This window comes from Aethalodelphis obliquidens, unplaced genomic scaffold, assembly GCF_003676395.1.
Source record: "Aethalodelphis obliquidens isolate GAN/ISIS:26980383/991018 unplaced genomic scaffold, ASM367639v1 scaffold19, whole genome shotgun sequence".
Lineage (NCBI taxonomy): Eukaryota > Metazoa > Chordata > Mammalia > Artiodactyla > Delphinidae > Aethalodelphis > Aethalodelphis obliquidens.
In genome coordinates, this window is record NW_020837963.1 from 22,603,590 (window position 1) to 22,624,428 (window position 20,839).

The 20,839-nt window shown below is 43.3% G+C and overlaps 1 protein-coding gene across 7 annotated transcripts in view; it reads left to right on the forward strand.

Annotated features, from left to right (window-relative positions):
• Window positions 1–4,603: 4,603 nt before the first annotated feature.
• Window positions 4,604–20,839, forward strand: part of SOCS6 (suppressor of cytokine signaling 6) — a 33,041-nt gene continuing 16,805 nt past the window's right edge. The window contains exons 1-2 of one of the 7 annotated variants that reach the window (XM_027118751.1): window positions 4,604–4,822; window positions 9,593–9,781. The gene's annotated coding sequence lies outside the window, so the exon portion shown is untranslated. The other 6 variants (XM_027118752.1, XM_027118753.1, XM_027118748.1 and 3 more) reach the window with 6 other exon arrangements.

Consider the following 20,839-nt stretch of genomic DNA (forward strand, 5'->3'; position numbering starts at 1 on the left):
GGGGGATTCTTAACCACTGCGCCACCAGGGAAGTCCTTAAAGTGCACCTTTAAGGACTGTTCTCAGATGGATGGAGAGAGGAATGAAATATTCATATTTATTTATCAAAGATGTCTTCAGTCCCTACTGTATGAAAAAATCTCATTCAAGGTACTAGTCGCATAACACAAAGAGGAATAAGACAAAGCATCTGCACTCAAAGGAGAAGAGAGAAGAATTGTTGCAATTCAGGGTAGAGTATGACCTGTGATGTAAAACCCAAGGTGGGGTTTCTATATAGAGTGACGTCGTTTCTGACAATCTGAACATTGACTGATGATGAGTAAGGTTTTCAATATATAGAAATAATCAGAGGGTGTGTGTGTGTGTGTGTGTGTGTGTGTGTGTGGTGGCAGGGGTGAGATGGAAGAACATTCTAGGCAGAGAGAAAAGCACGAGTTAAGGCACAGGGTGGGGACTGTCTGGAGAGGGACTTACCCAGCTTGGCCGGGCAAAGTGTAATATGAGGAAGCAGTGGACTGCGGGGCTGGAGAAATGGGTTGGGTCCAACTCTCTCTTTGAATGCCAAGTAACTGAGTCACTCTTTTGTACTTTATGGGGAAGGCAGGGTGAACACAGAATTTATTTTCTGAACAGGAGCACCTTTGGGATGAAAGGTGGCACTATTCACATTTGTGCCGGAACAATATTTATAACCTGGTACTGTCCTGGGCAAACTGGAACCATGGTGACTCTAGTAATTGGGGAACTCTATAAGGAGGAGCTTTGATTGGGAGGAGATTTCAGTGACTTCATTCCAGAGAACAGGCCCTCCAGGTGGGTGGATGGGAGGGGTGAGGACGGAGGGGCAGGCAGGCCTAGGACTCCTGCACTAGTTCCCTGTGGCTGCCACAACAAAGCATCGCAAGCTGGGTGTTTAACCCAATAGAAATATCTCCTTTCCTGTTCCTGGAGGCTAGAAGTACAAAATCAGGGTGTGTGTAGGGCCATGCTCTCCCTGAAGGCTGTAGGGGAGGATCCTTCCTCGCCCGTTCCACCTCCAGGTGTTGGCAGCAGTGCTGGCAATCCTTGGCTTGTGGGCACATCACTGCCATCTCTGCCTTCCTGGGGTTTCCCCCTGATCGTCTTTACACAGTCTTCCCTCTGCATGACTGTCTCTTGTGTCTGTTCTCCTCTTATAAAGACAACGATCAAATTGGATGAAGGGCCCACACTACTCCACTCTGACCAGCTTAACTACATTTGTGAAGACCCCACTTTCAAACAAGGTCACACTCTGAGATTCCAGGAAGAACACTCTTCAATCCAGTACAAGTACCAAACAGGGAACCTCGAATGAGAGGAGGACTTCTGATCCTCAAAGGCAGGAAGGCAGGAGGCAGCAGAATGGCAGTGGGAAGGTGACAGGGGTGTTGAGAGCGTGGAGTGTTGCTTACTTGGACAGCTTTCCCGCAGGGGCCCAGAGGGTGCTTTTGGCGAGGATGTACGTGAATATCAGGACAAGGTTGGAAGGCTGCTTGCCGTATCCCATCCTGCTTCCTCCCAATTTTCTCCAGTCTGAGCTCCTCTCCTGGAAGAAGTTTAATACTAGAAATCAAACCAGACTTGAAATTGGGAGATGGCAGTTCAAGTCATGACTCAACTATTTTTAACTTTGTTGGTTGGGCAAGTCAGATGATTTCTGAGTCTGTTTCCTCCTCCATAAAATGAGGATGCTGAGGATGATCCAGAAAGTTCTTTCTGGCTCTACAAGCTATGACCTTAGGAGGAAGAGGTAGAACTATGCTCTTCTGCCCCTGTTAAGGGGATAGACTTTCAATAGGACCTTTTGCCATCACCATCTTTTTTTTTTTTTAATTAATTTATTTTATTTTTGGCTGCATTGGGTCTTTGTTGCTGCGCGAGGGCTTTCTCTAGTTGAGGCAAGCAGGGACTACTCTTCGTTGAGGTGCACGGGCTTCTCATTGCGGTAGCTTCTCTTGTTGCGGAGCACAGGCTCTAGGTGCACAGGTTTCAGTAGCTGTGGCTCGTGGGTTCTAGAGCTCAGGCTCAGTAGTTGTGGTGCACGGGCTTAGTTGCTCTGCGGCATGTGGGATCTTCCCGGACCAGGGCTTGAACCCGTGTCTCCTGCATTGGCAGGCGGATTCTTAACCACTGTGCCACCAGGGAAGCCCACCATCTTTCAGCAAGTGTATCTATCAGACAGCGTTGTCTGCAGCCAAAGTATTGGAATTCAGCCAAGCATGGAGATTTTAATGGTATATTTAGCCACTAGTATCTCTACACTAAAGTTGTTATATTATTCACGTAGTTATCACTATTATTTCAATTTAGTGGTTAAGAGCTCATGTTGCGGAGTCAGAGAGATCTATGTCTGAATGCCAGCTCTGCCCCATAGTAGCTGTGTGACTTTGATAAAGTTATTTACCACTTATACACAAGAAGCCACAGTTTCCTCACCTGTACTGTGGGGATGATGATAACACTGACCTTACAAATAGATTATTGTTAAAATAAAGAAGATAATATACACTAAAAACTACTTAAATGCTTTGCCTGTAAAATACACATTATGTATATAAAATGTACATTACATATGTACATAAAATATACATTACATAGTAATAACAATCATTATGGACCACTTTTGTGCATTATCTTCACAACTATTTAATATACTTAATATCAACATATCAAAACCCCCTCCCCCACTCCCACCCCCCTCTTCAAAGACATTGAAGTTACAACTGAGAAACTTAAGGTCACATAACTATATGAATTGTCGAAGCTGAGATGCCAGACCAGCTCTGCCAAACTCAGAAGCCCGTGTCTTGATCCTGTCTCCTGGGGGTCAGCTCAGTCCACTGCTAGCTTAGTGCTTATCAAGCCCTGCTGATGGCCCCCAGCTGGCCTTCTTTAGATCATATAAGGAGACACCAGCCCCCTGATACTCCAATCTGTCCCATGTCTTTTCCTTCTGAATTGCTTACAACAAGAGGGGTGGGTTGAAAAGTTTGCTTCTTTTCTAATTACCACTTACGATTATCACTGAGCTCTCTGACCATTCTATTTCAGTCAACATTAACTGTGATTAGATATTTGAGAATTGAGTTGTATCCAAATCAGGGTAACAATAATGGTAAATTCAACTAAGAACTGAAGATGACAGAAGGTCTGGTGAATCACATATAACAAATGACATCAACCTTATATATACTATTCAGTCATACAAACCAATTGAATCACCTGGCAATCCAATTTTTAAATTATTAATCATTTTGTGTTTGGATGAGAATTATATATTCAACATTTATAGGAATTAAGATCAATTACTTGCACTTTTTTAAAGATAACAGCTTAACTGAGGTATAATTCAGCTACAAATTCACCTTGGAACAACTTTAAGACTTTTTTCCCTAGCCTTGTTTCCTCCTTAAAAGGTCCATACTATTCAAGAAATACAAGTTTTAAAGCCAACAATTATTAAGTTAGATTTTTTTTTCCAACAAAAGGTTTCACATATTTAATACTGAGCTACACAGTGAGCAGTGGTGAGGAAAGATCAAGAAAAGAGGAGAGAGCCATTCCATTTCTCCCATCAAACACAGGCAGCTGTTCCAGACACTAGTGATGTTCTGATACGGTAAGAATTGACCTTGATAGCGTAAATGTGTGCCACTTCATATGTGAGGCTCCTTATAGACCCAGCTTGGTTCTTCTTCAATGCCTTCTCTTGGAATTGTACCTGATTTTATTACCAGTTTTCATTGGAATCCACTGGAGAATGGGACGATTCTGCTTTTGTTTCTTGGCCAGGAATCGCTTGATCCTGAAGTCTTGTGGGAAGACATGGCGAGGAGCAAATCCAACCGCACATAGGATGGCGGACAAGAGAAAAGAGCTTAAGTTAGATTTTAATGCACTTTAATCACTTTTCTTTGATGAAAAGAGAAATAAAAATGTTCCTGTTGCTTCTCATTGGCAAAACTCCAATTTGCTCTTATTGCTATATGTTGGGACGGTTCAATTTCCAAAGAAATGAGTCAAGTCACCAACACGCAACTTTACGTCACACTACCTTGGAATTCGGCGGCGCAAACAATAGTGAACTATTCCTGCATAAAACCCCACTAACAAGGACTAAATGGAAAAGCAGATGGCTTGAAACAAGGAATAGGTTTTCTTTTAATAAGCACATTCTACGGTTAAGCTAGACAAGGTGTGGGGAAGGGCTTCCCTCCCTGGCCCTGCTCGGGCGCGCGTGCTCGCCCGTCCCTCCCTCCCCGCGGGGACCGGGCCCGGGTCACCGCGCCAGGTGAGCGGACCTCGGCCGCGTGGAGGCCGCCGCCCGACCGCAGGGACAAGGGCAGGGCCGGCGGCCGAGGGCCGAGGACATCTTCCTTTCCGCGTCGGCCCGGCCGCCGAGGCGGGGAGGCTGCAAAGGCAGAGGCAGCACCGGACAAGCGTCCGAGCCAGCGGGCGCGGGCGGGGCGCGCCGGGCGCGGGCAGATGCCGGGACTCCGACTCGAGCCGGGGACCGGCCCCCCGGCCCCGCGGCGCCCCCGGCCCCGCCCCGCACGCCCCCACCCCCGCCCCCACCGGCCCACCCCCCCGCGCCGACGCCCGCCGGCGCCGCGGGCCGAGTGGTGGGCGCGGAGCGGCCGCTCGGCTCCTCGGCTGCGGCTCCAGCTCGAGCCGGCGCCCGGCGCGCCCCTCCTGGAGGAGGAGGAGGAAGGAGGCGGGAGGAGGAGTTGCGGGAAGGAGGGCCGAGCGCGGCAGTCGCGCCGGCGCTGGGCGAGGAAGCGGAGCGGGCGGCCGCCGGGTGAGCGTCTGCGGAGCCGAGTTGGAGGCTGGGTCCGGGCTCGGCTTCCCGCCCCCTCTCCTCGGCGGCCCGGGGAACCGGCCACGGCGGTGCCCCTTCTCCTCCGGCCGGCGGGGCGGCTCCGGCGCGGAGGGGGTCGGGGAGGCCGCCCGGCGGGGAGCGGCGAGGGTCCCGGCGGCGTGAGGCCCTGCGCGCCTCCGCGGGTTCGCGGGCGGGGGCCGGGCCGGCGGGGAGCGGCGTCCGGGAAGCTGGGCTGGGGAGGGCTGAGGCCTGCTTCCGCCGCGCGCCGGCCGGACCCCTCGGCCTCTCGCCCGCCGCGCGCGCCGGGCCCGGGCCGCCGCCTTTGTTGCCCGCAGTCCGCCGGGGAGAGGCCGGGGCTCAGCAAGGCCTGGGGCGGCGGCGCGGGGCCTGCGTGCTCCGCAGCCCCTCGGCCGCGCTCGGACCCCCGGGCTGTAGGCCGGCGGCCGCAGGGCGGGCTGGGGGCCGTAGGCCGCGCCTGTGCCGTACCCCGGGGGGTCGCGTCTGGCCGAGACCCTGGTCTGTTCCGCGCGTGGAGGCGCCGCCGGACCCTCACGGGCTCGCGCGGGCGTGGGGACTAGAGATGTCAAGCCGCCCCCGAGACGGGCCTTGATTTTCAATTTGCTTCAGGTGTTGACAACTTCAGGTACACCTTTGTGGTTCATTCTGGGCCAGAACTACTGACATTTCTTGGGGGCAGGTCCTGGCGCAGAACTTGGAATGTGTGCGGTCGCCTGTAGGCCACCTTAACATTTAGTCGGAATGTGGAATTTTGGGTTGCCATCCGTACTTTTTGGAATTCAGGGCCAGGTGGGAATATGTGGCGGAGCTCAGGCTTTCGGTAATGAAATATATAATGTTGAATTCAGTTCAGCAGATGTTTCGTGAACGTCTACCCCGGAAAAGGCGATATGCCGCTTTACTGGGTATGAGGACGGAGAACGTAGTAATCACAATTATAATGTGAATGGTTTCCGAATATGTTCTTCGTGGACCGTGTTCCTTGGAATAAAGATATATGTGTATTCAAGCAAAAGTAAACTGCTATCTACTTCAAGATGAAATGTCTGAGGTTTTCTCAACCGTAGTAGGTGTACATTTATCCTGACCTTTTTTGTTAACCTAACAAATATCACAACATAAAATCTACTTAGCTTACTTGAATGAATGAATCTTAAGTGGACTGTTTAGTGCTGTGGGGAATCAGTTTTGTTTAGAAACATGAACAGCGGTTGTTTATCACGTTTCACAGAGAAAACCCGAAAACATAGCCTGTGATCCGTTCCCCACGCTTTCTTATTTATTTCTCAGTGCCGCATTAGGTAGCATGGATGGGGTAAGTTTCGGAAGCCATTCCAGAATATACAGCACAGAAGATGTGGCCTCAACCCTCTGGTTCCGACATTGTCCCTAATGTTTCCTTGTTGCCTTGGGGGAAGCTGGCCCACTGACCTTGGGCTTAACTAGGACACTTTAGAAGAACTCACCTGTGACTTGGCAAGTGCTTTCCACTGGTCTGGGTACGATCACCCAGATTATTCACCTGAACCTTTACCCTTTTTACAGCTCCCTTCATCTCTTCTGAAACATTTTTGCCTTTTTTTTTTTTTTATGATCTTTAAATACCTCCTGAATTGATGGGAAGTACATGGCGCTGCCCCTTTCCCTTCTTTTAGTGGGAAGATGGGCAGGCCTTAAACACGGCGTCTGCAGGACCCAGGGGCACACTCTTGGTGTCACCTAGCACCCTCCGCATAGCACCTTGCAGGGAGTGGCAGAGAAAGGGTTTGGGTGCCACTGACCTGGGCTGCAGTCATCCTGGGCTGTGCCATGACCTGGGAGGGAAACTCAGCTGTACTGAATGGATTCCTACTCATCTCATGGTCCCGAGTGCTCCTTTAAAAAAAAAAAAAAAAATTATCTATCTAGTTGGTTGCACCGGGGCTTAGTTGCAGCAGGCGGGCTCCTTAGTGGCAACATGCGAACTCTTAGTTGTGGCATGCATGCGGGATCTAGTTCCCTGACCAGGGATTGCACCCGGGCCCCCTGCACTGAGAGCACAGAGCCTTAACCATTGTGCAACCAGGGAAGTCCCTGAGTGCTCCTTCAATGGCCCTCTTCTTAGGGAACAGAAGGAAGCATCTTCTTAAGCCTGTCTTGTTGGGTAACGTCACTCTGCAGAGAAAACTCTGGTAGTTTTCTCCATTGTGGTCAGTTTTCAGGAAACTTTTGTGTTACTAACATTATCTTTTATTTTGCTCATAGAAGTGCCTGTGTGATCTTATTTAAAAGTCATAACGTACTCCAGAAAAGGGAACTGTTACGCCCATTTCTGAATTTGTGGCAGTTACTGTTATCGCTAGCTTAAAAATACACAGTCATGCGAAATGGATCGGTGCACACGCACATACACACACAAATATACTGAAGTATAAGGTCAGATACCCCACGTTATTTATAATCTCGAATAACTAATGAGTGTGTATGCACCTATTTTGATACTTAGTAAGGGTAGGTAGGCAAATGACCAAGAGTTAAAGGTCACCTTTTGCTGTTTTCTGCTTGTTGCATTTTATGGGAAACGAAGATTGTCTATTTCAGTTCTCTGTCCTCATCCCTGACCTCTTCCACTTTTGGAAATGACACATCTGTGGCGCCTGGGTAATTTTGTAAAATTATTGCTTTTGCAAGGGAGAAATTTATAATATTAGTATGTGTCATAAAAAGGGGAAACTTTCTTGTATGACTGGCTTGATTGAAAGAGTTGTCCAGGTAGAGAGAGAGAGAAACAGCAGTGGGACATGTTTTAAAGTGTATTGAGAGTGAAATTGTCATTAATATTTTTATGGTTAATTTATTATGCTGCACAACACGTTGGTTTAGCTAGTAAGTAGGGAAGGCTTTTGGACTGAGGGCACATTTTACCTTAAACCAACTTCAGAGTCATCTTTGATGATTCATACAAACATTACGTTTTACTTTGTTGTGACGTTTGTTTTGGGTGACTTGGTCTCCTTAATGTTTGAAGAATAGACAGACTTAGATAAAGTCATTTAAGACTTCCATTCTCCCTTTGCACACAGAGGACGTTTTAGACGTGTTAGGTCTTTAGGGAAGAGCGTACATTACTAGCTTTGTGACCTTGAACCCATTATATAACCCCTTTGAGCCTTACTCCTCATGTGGGGCTAAGGTGGGGATGATCTATCTGTCACAGTTACTGTGAATACATGTATATTTTGTTTAAAGTAAAATCCAAACTCTTTACCATCGACCACAAGACTTCTGCCTGGTTCTTCAGCACACTTTGAACAACCCTCTCTCCGCCTTAGCACAAAGGTGTGGTCTAGCCTTTCTGTTCCTCAACATTCCAAGCTGCGTCTGGCTTCCTCCCCTTTGACAGTTTTCCTAGACTGCTCTTCAGTGGTGCCCCCTGTGGTTGGTTCATTCTCAGGGTCACCCTCTCAGAGAAGCCTTCTCTGACCACCCTTCCTTCCAGCTCCTTCAGTAATCCCATTTTATCAATTCGTCTGTTTCTGATATAATGTTCATTACTAAGTTCCTTGTGGAGGGCGTGGGCTGTGGTCTTCCTCCTTTGTCTCCCTCACACATGGCATGGAGCCTGGCCACTGAGTGGGGACATGGTGTACAGAAAGCACTTGTAGCTTTTACACGTTTGTCTGCCTGTTAAAGGCAGAGATGTGCTGGCTGGATCTTAGACATCTGTTGGGTTTTTTGTGTTTTTTATTTATCCCTGGCTGAGTTGATCTGCTCAACTGAATAAATCATAGCACTGATAAGGCCAACGTTCTTGACACTACATGGCCCCAAATCCCCACACAGGGAGGACTACATCTTCTTGTAGAACCGCGATGTGTGTCTGAGTTCACTCACATGCCCCACTGGCTGGTCGTGAAGATGCACAGGCCTCTTGTCGCTTCTGGAAGCACAGTTAACTGGAGTGTGAGGAGAGTAACGGCCCCAGAGCACATTTCCCTTGATGCTGCCTTACAGAGCTTAGCAAGGTAAAGCTTCAGTTGTCTGGAACCTCGGGCATCCTCAGAATTAAGCAGGAAGGAAGAACTCGTTAGGAATTAGACAAGCCAGAGACCTGGGTGACTGACTGCAGCTGGTGAAGGCAGTCTCTCATAGGGTTGCAGATCGAAGTTTGCATTTCAACACTGTGATTTTATAGGGTAGGTTTTTAAAATAAAATCAAAGTCTTATTTGTCTTATCTGTAAAATAATCATGGTGCCTTCCTCAACATTGGTGTAATAATTGAGATAATGCATGTAAGTGTATGAGTTCGGTGCCTGGCATATAACAGGTGCTAACAGTAATAATTAGTTTAAAACGTACTGTGATTAGTTAAAAGGAGTATTCTGGTTAATCAGCAATATCTGCATAAGACTTGGTTTTTCTTGTTGAGGAAGCCCCATGTGGGGAGTCGGTGTGAGACCAAAGAGATGAGAAAAATGGAAGTAAAAGAGGAAGGAGAGTGGGAGTCTACAGAAGTATTACTGGTGCAGCTACTAGAATTGTGAGGGCTACACATGGGTGCAGTGTAAGCAGCGGTGGGTTGACTGGCTCTGGGTCACTGCGGTCAGTTGGTGGGAAACCTAGAACAGAAAGGTACTGCATGTGGCCACCTGCAAGGCCCTGGGCGCTTGTTCTCCTACTGATTGTTTTAATATTGTCTTATCACTCTCAGCAGCCATCACACTGAAATTTTTTCTTAAAATTATTAAAAGGGCATCACACTTGGAGACTATGTTTGGGGAGCGGTGGCTATCCCATTGTCCTTGGGAGCCGACTCTTGAGTAGTAGAGAAGAAGGAAAGAAGAAAACACCACATCTCTCTGAAGGCCTGGGAGACGAAGTTTCCTGAGCATCAGTAAACCCTGCAAGCGTCACTATGCCGTCCTGAAATCTTCCAACAGGTAAATCTGATCATGTGAAGAGGCGTCTGTCTATATACAGCATGAGATTAATGTACACACTTGTGTTTAAAGTGTCTCTTTTAAGAAGGCAGAGGAATATATGGCTCTTATTAGATAAAATTTCTATCAAAAACAATTTTAAGACTTTAATGTTACTCTTTAGAACTATTTAGAAAAGATGTATTCAGCATGTGCTCTAGATGACCTATTATTCGGTGCTGCTCGCTGTTGTACTAACAGTGATAGACATTATTCTGGCCACACCAATGACACACTGGGTGGTGTTAGCAGCAAGGTTAACACACGTTTAAAGTAAGATGAATTCTTACTGGTAGACTTGTATGATTTTCCTTTTGTTTTGATGTTTATAATAATGAAGGTGTTTGTTATTAAACCTGAGTTTGGGTTTTAAACGAAATATCATCATCCCTCTGACAATAGTCATTTTTGTCTGTTGACATTGCTTTTAAAGTAAAAAATATATATATATATATTCAGGGAATAACATTATTACCAAATATCACTGACTGTCGGAATATGTAAGCATGTACCAAACATAGAATTGTATTAGGACTTAGTGGTTTTGTACATTGGCAGAATTACTGCCTTTTAGAATTAGAAGGAACCTTCTGATAACCTCATCCTTATGCAGATGATGAGGAAATTGAGACTAAGAGTGGTTACGTAATTTGCCCGAGTCACAAACCACATTGCTGACAGATTTTAGAATGCAACTCTTTGTTGCTATTGCTGCAAGATGTTTTCATTTACTTCTGGTAGCCAGGAAATTTGGATTTCTGTCTTCATGGAGGATGTCACAGTTGAGCTGACTCTTGGAGGGTGTTTGGGAAGAGCTATAGAGGGCAAGGACAGTATCCCAAACAGACTGAGCAGTACGAGCTATACCGTCAACCTAGAGATTCTTTTCTCTCCTCTCCTAAGTAGGGTTACCTGTTTTCGATTTCTTGGTTTACTTCCTTGATGTGATGGAGCTTAACCTCCTGGTAGCTTCCTAGTAAGGTGATGGGGTGTGTGTGCCTGTGTGTTTGAGACCTTGCATGTCAGAAAATGTCTATGTTCTAAATATTTGCTTTATAGCCTGACTGTATAGAATTCTAGGTTACTGTTTTAGTCAGCATGGAATAGGTTATGCTGCAACGGCAGATTAACTCTGAAATCTCAGTGCGTAAGTAAATGCTTATTGCTTGGTTTCACCCAGTCTGCTGGGGGCCTGGCGCTCCTCTGGCATCTTCCTGCAGTTCCCCGTCATATCACCCCATGGCTCCAGGTTGCCACAGCAGGTGCAAAAGAGAGCTGACAGGTCACAAGCTGGCGTAAATATTTGGCCCAGAAGTGACGCATGTCACTTGTGCTCACAACCCATTGGCCAGAACCAGTCACGTGGCCCTGCAGGGGTGCGGGGAAACGTGCGTGTGCTCAGAAGGGTTGCTGACTGTAAACGTGTGCCGCATCGGAAGCAGACTTTCTCCTGGCATTTCGGAGACATTGCTCCACTAACTTCCAGCTTTCAGTGTTATCACTATGTCAGTTGCCATCTCTTTCCCAGTCATTTGTATGTAATTTTTTTCTCTTTCTGGAAGCTTATAGTATATTTCTGCTATTGTCTAGATTTTAAAATTTTACCACGATGTGCCTGATTATTATTTTTTCTTCTTTGGGTGGACTGAGCATTCCATGGATTCTTCAGTGTGTAAACTTGTGTTCTTCAGTTCAGGGGAAAATTTAAATTTTTCTTCTGTAATGCTTTCCCCTTCATTTTCTCTTTTTTTGTTGGATGTTGGACCTCCTGGATTGATATATTAATTTTTTTAGCCTTTTCTCAAATATTTAAGTCAGTTAATTTTCTGGTTCTTTTTTGGGGGGAGAATTTTTTTCAGTTTTTCTTCCGTTGAATTTTTATTTTGGTTTATAGGAGTTTTTGTTTTCTAACTGTTCTACCCCCACTTTTTAATAAATAGCATCTGACTCTTGTTTCAGATTTGCGATATTTTTTCTTAGGCTTGTTTCTGTTGCCTTCCCTTCCAGTAGGCTTAGATTTCAGCTTTCTCTCATTTGTTTAAGCCAGTTAACTCTGTTGTCATTTGTTTTCCAGTTTTCATTGTCCTTGTGTTTTTGTGTGCGTGTGTGTGGAGATAAAAAAGTATATGTTTCATTAGAAGCTCATCCAAAGTTTTTTTCTTTTTCATAGTTTTTGTTTGTTTTGCCAGGATCAGTGAATATTAAAGTCTTTTACTTTGGGGGAAACCCAAATCTAATTTTTCTTTAAATAAAGCTTTTCAGTGTGTTTTCAGTTAGTGCTGTCATGAAGCCACACCTATGTCGCTGAACTTTGTGCAACTTAATTTATGAAATGCCTGCTGATCTATGGTGGGTAACATGGATTATTTTTAAGTTGGATCATTTTAAAAGCGTCAAGAGATCCCCTGTTTGGCAGCCTATAATAAGTGATTACTTTTGATAATTAAGTTATCATTTTACAGTGTGTATAACCTTTACCATTTTTTGAGATTTTTATATTTGCTTAATAGGGCTGTATCATTCGTTTGAATAATTATTGCTCTGCAGGATGCCCTTTATCGCTAATGATCAGTGAATGTGGTTTACAGTCACTCTTAATATACATTTGATAAATCTTTTGTGGATTACTTTTTGTACCCCAGTCTGCTCTTCTTTATTAGGTATACTTATATAAAATGAGGAAAAGATTGTTTTAACTAAAATCTCTTATTCTCTAATGCAGATTGAATGAAAAACTCTTACATATTCTATGCAAAAGCACTTGAACACATAATTGACACAGTTCATTTTAAATTGGAGCTTTGTGTTAAGACCTAAAGGCTGAAAGCGGTCAAAGCAATTGTTTTACTTTTCAATTATTTTTATGTGCATGTTGCCATTAGGAGTTAAAAATTTTTGCTTTGGTAGTTCATTACATTTAAGAGACTTTATGTATGAACAAATTTTGAAGAAAGAAAAGTAGAGAAGGAACTCCATCATTATACTATTTGGTACAGCACCCCTGTCCCAGAATAAAAATAAACAGCAAACAGATATTTGGGCCCTACTTAATTGTCAACAGTTAGTCAAAAAATTCTCAAAGGAACTTACCTACTTCGTAGTTTAACCAATGGTTTAATACTTTCTTATAGGCAGTGGAAGTGGTGAGACTAGGGATTTACTATGTTTTTAGCTAAAACATTGGTAAGTTCCTGGAAAGGTGTAAAAATGTATACATTTTAAAAATTAGCATGTATATACATAAAGACAGTAATGAATTGGTAATAGGTGTACTACTTTTTAAATACAACATGTTAAAATCTGAATCAAAAAATTGACAGTTTATTTCATTAATCAAATCTTATAAGCCAGCTCCATTAACAGTTTAAATGATTGAATTTATGAACATTTGTTTTATATTCAATTTAATAGCAGTGTGTTGAACACAGTTATAGGAAAAGATACTTAGAAGTGCTCACAAAACTTCTCTACAGGTTAAATTTCTAAGTCTCTGCATATTTTTGTATTCATTGAATCAGATAATTTTAGAGCTTGATGTGTTTTAGAGATCAGCCTCTTTATTTTATATGGGGAATCTGAGACTCACGCAGTGTCACATAGCGAACTTAGTGCTACATTGTATTTTTGTATATAGCCCCCAAAGTGGGACTTGAATCACTTGAAAATTTATTAGGCCTAGAGTCTGTCATACAGAGTGAAGTAAGTCAGGAAGAGAAAAACAGATACCATATTGCTAACATATATATGGAATCTAAAAAAAAAAAAAAGTGTTTTTGATGAACCTAGGGGCAAGACAGGAATAAAGATGCAGACATAGAGAATGGACTTGAGGACACAGGGAGGGGGAAGGGTAAGCTGGGACGAAGTGAGAGAGTAGTACTGACATATATACACTACCAAATGTAAAATAGTTAGTGGGAAGCAGCCGCATAGAACAGGGAGATCAGCTCAGTGCTTTGTGACCACCTAGAAGAGTGGGATAGGGAGGGTGGGAGGGAGACGCAAGAGGGAGGGGATATGGGGATATGTGTATACATATAGCTGATTCACTTTGTTATACAGTAGAAACTAACACACCATTGTAAAGCAATTATACTCCAATAAAGATGTTAAAAATAGAAAATTTATTAGAGCTTTTGCTGTAATTATAAATTCATTCTTAATTTTAAATTATATGGCAACTTTAAATCTATTTTTCTTAACTTGATTATGTTTAAATGTCTCTGTCTGCCTTTTGTAGCCATGCAAATATTCATATTGCTTTTTTAAAAAATAAATTTATTTATTTTAAATTTATTTTTGGCTGTGTTGGGTCTGTTGCTGCACGTGGGCTTTCTCTAGTTGTGGTGGCTTCTCTTGTTGCGGAGCATGGTCTCGGCGCGCAGGCTTCAGTAGTTTTGGCACGTGGGCTCAGTAGTTGTGGCTCGTGGGCTCTAGAGCGCAGGCTCAGTAGTTGTGGTACACAGGCTTGGTTGCTCCGCGGCATGTGGGATCTTCTCGGACCAGGGCTTGAACCCGTGTCCCCTGAATTGGCAGGCGATGCTTAACCACTCTGCCACCATATTGCTTTTTAAAATAAAGCTTATTGTGTGAAGATCCAGAGGATCTAAAAGAAGTGAAAGCAATTCTATTACATTTACTACATTTCAGTTATTTAGTGAGGAGTTGGAGATTTTACCCTCCTTGCAAGCTATCAAGTTAGCCAGAAACAGTTTCATGGTTGCTTCCAGAAGACATGAGACTCCTGGGTCAGAGATACAGGACTTTGTTACTCAGGGTAGTGACAGGCATCTGGTGCCAGTTCCCTGAGCACCAGTGCAGTGTTGAGAGAAGACTGGGGTGGGGGCGGGGACAGAGGGGAAAGCAGGAAACTAATTAGGAGGCCATTGCAGTGATGCAGGCAAGGTAGGACAGCAGCTTGGTCCAGTGTGGAGATTGGACCCCAAAGTGATTGGATTTTGCATATATTTTGAAGATAGGAATTGAGGTTTTGTGACCTGTTGCAGCGGTCCCCAATCTTTTTGGCACCAGGGACCGGCTTCATGGAAGGCAGTTTTTCCACGGACGCAGGGCTGGGGCTGGCGGTGTGGGAGGTGTTATGGTTCAGGCAGTGACGCGAGCAATGATGATGGGCAGTGGCAGATGAAGCTCCGCTCGCTCGCCCACCGCTTACCTCCTGCTGTGCGGCCCGGTTCCTAAGAGGCTGAGGACTGGTATCAGTCCGAGGCCCGGGGGTTGGGAACCCCTGAGCTACTGGATGTGGAGTGAGAGAAGGAAAAGCCATGGGTGATTCTGAAGGTTTTGATCTGAGCAGTTGGAAGAATGGAGCAACCATAAGTGAAAGTGGGAAAAACTGCAGGTAGAGCAGGTTTGGGGGTGGGATGGGAAAAATCCAGAGTTTAGTTTTGAACATGGTAAGTCTCAGATATCTATAAGATAGTGCAGCAGCAAAGTCAAGAGGGGAGTTGACTATAACTGGGCTAAATAAAGAGATAAAAGTTTGGGAGTGGATGACGCATCATTATTCCATGCATGAGAATGAATGACATTGCTGAGGGACGTGAGTGTAGATAGAGAAGAAATGACCAGGGTCTGAGTGCAGGGTGCCCCAACATTAAGAGATTAGAGGCTGAGCATCTGAGGAGTGACCAGCTGTATCAGATGCTGCTGGTAGAGTGTGTAAGATCAGGACTGAGAGCCCGTGCCGGATTTGCAATGGAGACGTTATGAGTGACCTTGGCAAAAGCAGTTTCTGTGTAATGGTGGTATAGTAGGTCTCTGGCTTGGGTTTAAGAGAAAATGGGAGAAAGGGAATTGTAGATCTCAAGTATGCATGATTTTCCCAAGGCGTTTTGCTGCAGGGGGATTGAAGAGGTAGAACCATAGATTGTGGGGAAAGTGGGGTCAGGACAAGTTTATTTGTGTCTATGAGAAGTGACATTTTTAGGAGTGATCCAGTAGAGGGAAATTTTTGGAAGCGGAAGGAGACCAAGCACACCAGTGGAGGGGGCCCGGTAGAAAGGTGCGTGGATGTATATAATAAAGGATGGATGTGGGTTGATGTGGTGTCAGAGTCTGCAGTTTTCTTCTGAAGTTCTTAGTTTTCTCTGTGAAATAGGACACTGGGCCATCTGCTGAGCTTGAAGATGGGGGAATAGGTGTTGGAGGTATGAGGAAAGATGTGACATCGTTGGCAAGGAAAGTGAGAGGTGAATGGACCAGGGGAATGTGGTTTGATTTCCAGGCGGCATTAAGGCTCCATCTGAGGTTCATGGTGATGACTACGAAGTGAGACCAGCCAGAGTGGTCACGTGTTTCTCCAGCCACGTTCCCTATAAGGGTGCAGGAGTGGCGCAGGGAGAGTCAGATTTAACGGGTGTTGTGGTTTTGCCAGGGGAGTTTTTCAGAGTGAGAATGGGGGAAGGGAATTGAAGGTATGAGCTGTGGAATGATGGTGATTAATCATGGGATATAAGCTGAAGTAGGGAGGGAAGAGGGTCATTGAAGAGCTGGTGGGGTTATTACTCTTAGCATTTAAACTTTGAATATTTCATACACCAAATAAAAAGTAACGTCAGATTTGCAAAAAGTTATTTTAAGTGGGCTGAGGAGGAGGGGGCTGTCTAGTTTGTAATAAAACAAAAATAATGCAATATTCTTAACTATTGATTTACTTTTCTGTTTGGTAGTCATGCCATGTACAAAAGCCAAGAAAAGACCTTGCATTCTGCTCTGACCTGATGGATCTACTCAGCCATTCCCTTTTAAAAAGTACCTTAAGAACAAACAAATTTACAGACTTTATTCTTATAAAAACACTCCATGTTTATTATAGAATATTTTGAAAATAAGGTATTGAAAATAATATTTACAAAGTCTTCTATGATCCAGTTGACAGTTATGCTGTATTTCTTTCTGGTCTGATTTTCCTCCCTATTCTTTCTACATAATCGAGGCCACACTTTACATAAGATTTTGTTTCCTGTGTTTTTGCACTTAACAAATGAACAATATGAACTTTTCCCCCATGTTATTTTTAACTGTATAAATATCAATTTTAGTGGTTCCCTAAAGTTCCATTGTGTAGATGTGTAAGAATTTTGTTTACGGTTCTCATATGTTGGAAATCAGAATGTTTCTGGTTTTTTTAATTTAAATTTATTTTTCACCACATAATAATGCAGGGGACATTGTTATGTTTTGTTTTCATATTCAAGATTTATAAAACTAGCATTATTGGGTCAAAGTATGAATATTTTTAAGAGTTGCATATAGCCAAGTGATTTTTTACAACTATATTAAGACATTTTTAAGTAGGGAACATCATCATTTAGAAAAATCTTTGCTGATTTGACTTGTGAAAAATCACTACTATTTTAATTTGCATTTCTTTGATTCTTATGAGGGTCAGTATTTTTCTGTTAATGTGTTGAGCCAATTGGTTATCCCTGTGGAAAAATGCAAATTAATCCCTACCTCACACATAAGTCAGTACTAACCAAGTATTAACCAAGGACTTACATGTGAAAGGCAGAACTTTTAATACTTTTTTATAGGAAATAACAGGAGATACATGCTTTCATTGTTGGAAGAATTTTCTTAAGACAATAGAATCGGCCTACAATGAGGGAAGACTTAACAAATTCGGCTAAAATGCAGTGAGAAACTTAAGTTCTCCAAGACACCACAAAAAGAATAAAACGTCAATACACAAGTACTATACAGCTGTAGAAAAAAGGAAGTAGATGATCTGTATAAACTGATATGGAGTGATTCCTAGGGGTCTGAAATTACCTGCCTTTCCATAAATCTTTGTTTTCTGTATATCTAGTGAAGCATTTTAATCATTCTTTCCTGTAATAAGGAAAAAAGAAAAATGTTTAAAAGCCAACTCATTTTACGTCGCCACCAGTGATGTAGGAGGGTTCCAGTTTCTCTACATTCTTGCGAAGGCTGGGTCTTGTCCTTCTAGTGGGTGGGTGGTGGTGTCTCATTGTGGTTTTCATTTACATTGTTCTCACGACCAGTACTGTTAAGCACCTTTTCATGTGCTTACTGGCCATTTGTATGTCTTTGGTAAAAGGTCTTATTTAAGTCTTTTGCCCATTTTAAAACAGGTTATTTGTCTTTCATTCAGTCTTAAAGAGTTCTTTATATATTTGTTCTGGGTACAAGTCCTTTATCAGATATATGGTATGCAAATATTTCCTCCCAGTCTGTGGCTTTTCTTTCCTCTTAATGATGCATTTTGCAACACAAAAGTCTATAATTTTAATGAAGTCCCAATGTTCACTGGTTTTTATGAATAAGCTGCTCAGTTGTATGCTGTTAGTTTATCTCCAAAATGCTGAAATGGTTGCTTTTGACAGTTTGGCCCAGCTTTATAGTTACTTTTTACAGAGAGGATTTATTAGCTTCCCTTTCCATCATGCCAGAAGTGGATCCCCTTTGGTATATACTTTTTAATTCCTATTTTCAGATGAGGAAACTGAGGCATGGATGCCCAAGATCATTGGGCGGTGGTGGCTGTGATTTGAACTCGGGCAGGATGGCTGCAGAGTCTCTGCTCAGAACCACAAGGCTCTGTCCTCCCAGGCTCCATATTGTGTTAACACAGATAAAGTGACACGTGACGGCTCTTGTGTCTATTGCTTGGCAACTTCCTTTGTGACTTTGGGCCAGTTGTTAAATATTCTAAGGTTTCGTTTACTCTTCTATAAAATGGAGATAAAGATAGGACCTTCCAAACAGAGTTCTTGTGAGAATTCAAGGAGATTAGTGTGCATTTTAGTGCATAATAACCTCCTAGTGGGTGGTGCTTGTGGTGGTGTTAGTAGTCGTAGTGACAGGACACCTCCCCTCTTCCTCCTGGTGTGAGTTAGGTCTCTCTGAATGATGGTCGCATCCTAATGTGTTCCTTTTACAACCCTTCTGCAAATGCTTGCTTACTTAAATTCTCTACTAGAATCTAAGGGCCTGGAGGGTAAGGACTTTATCTTTCATCCCTGTGTTTTTACTGTGGTTTGCAGCTATCTCCTTATACTGTTCAAGGAAGTGCAGTGTTTTATCAGTGTCAAGACAAGTATGTGAGCTGGAGTGATAAATACTGTAGGAGAGGGAGGCAAAGAGGTGAGCATAGTTAAGGAAACACAGAAATTGTAGTGAATGATGAGAACCACTTGTATGGAGTGAACTCAGTGGTACCGAGGTGGTTTGATGTCAGGGATTGGGCTGGATCAGGTGTTCATTCCTGGTCTTCATAGGGATCAGAGCTGCTGGGAGAGTCTGGGTTGTGAATAGGAAGCAAAAGACTGAAAGAAGAGAGTGCGGTATATGGAATGAGACAAGGCAAGGTGCAAAGGGGAAGATGGATCAGGAGATAAGAAGCTGGGGAGAACTGGGAACAGTTTAAGCAGGTTTAGAGAGATGGATGATTAAGGAAAGCTGTTGAGACCTTACCTTTGACCCTGAGGGCATCAGAGTCCTGGTTTTCATGACACCAGGTGGCTGAAACACACAGACACACATTCCTTTACACAGGCTGCAGATTTTCTTTTGTAAGGGGAGAGGGTGGTCATTGTTCTGTAGTAAAGTGAAACCTGCTCCATTGCCACAGGAAGATCTACTGTAGAAAATGTATGTCTTGCATGTAGGGCTTCCTGATCCTATTTCCTGTTCACTAGAAGTGTAATCACTGATACTCGGATATTCTTTGAGACATTTACTATACATATTTAGGCATATAAATAAGTACACAAATGGGATCATATTTGCATTTTATTTTGTAACTTGCCTTTTTCCAACAATATATCTTAGACCCCTTTCTTTATATAATATTCCGTCGTATTGATGGATTATAATTTATTAAACTAGTCCACTGATTTTTGATGTGTATTTTTATTGTTGCTCCCTGATATTTAGATTAATTCCACATTTTTACCAAAATGAATTATGCAGCAAAAGTCTTGTGTAGTGATTAAGTGGACTCGTTCTGTAGAATCAGTTCTGTGATCTTAGGCAAGTGCTGTGATCTCTGCCTCAGCGTCCCCATTTATGCAATGGGAATGTTACTATTGTTACGACTGCCTTTAGCTGCAAGCACCTGTATAGCTTACTGTGTGGTCAGCATTTTTTAAGGACATCGCATTTACGAACACATTTAAATCTCACAACTAACTTGCATGATTGATACTGTTATTTCTAAGATAACACACCGATAAAAGGTGGACCTGGGGATATACGTGAACTCGTGCATTCTGGTTTCAGAGGAGTGCTGCCCACCGTGCTATATACTTCTTGTGCCTAGTACCGAACTCACTGGGTTCTCAGGATTAAATGAGACGCAGTGTATTCCAAAGGCTTAGCCCAAGGCCTGGCACATATTAGGCCAATATGCGGCCTATATTTACCAATAGTAGGCCATTACTAGGTAAATGATCGAGTTATATTAGTTTTTATTTTTTTAATTCTGTAGCGAACATCGTTTTCCATATGTTCCTGTTTTCGGCATGAATATGGATCCAAAAGACAAATTCCTAATAGCATAATTATTGGTTAAAGCATATGTGAATTTTAAGATTTTGATAAATATTTTCAAATAGTCCTCCACAAGTTGTAGCCATTTGCACTTCAACGATTAGTTATCAGTGCTAGTTTCCCATACCTTTGCCAATGTTGTTAGTTTTTTCAAACTCATTGGTGAAAGATACTATCTTGTTTTGCTTTGAATTTCCTTTTTAGTGAATTTTTAAGGTTGATATACAGTTTATGTACAGTGAAACACCCTTTACAGTGTACAGTCTGTTGAGTTTATACAAATGCATTCCGTCATGTAACCACCATCACAATCTCATTGTAGAACAGTTCGCATCTCGCCCAAATTCCTTTAATTTCTTTGTGGTGAATGAGTTGAGAATCTTCTAGGGTGTTGACTGGCCACTTGAATTCATTTTCTCCCTCTCCTGCTTTGCCTGATTTCTCTCTTACTTGTTTGCTTGACTTCTTTTCTTCCATCGTTCT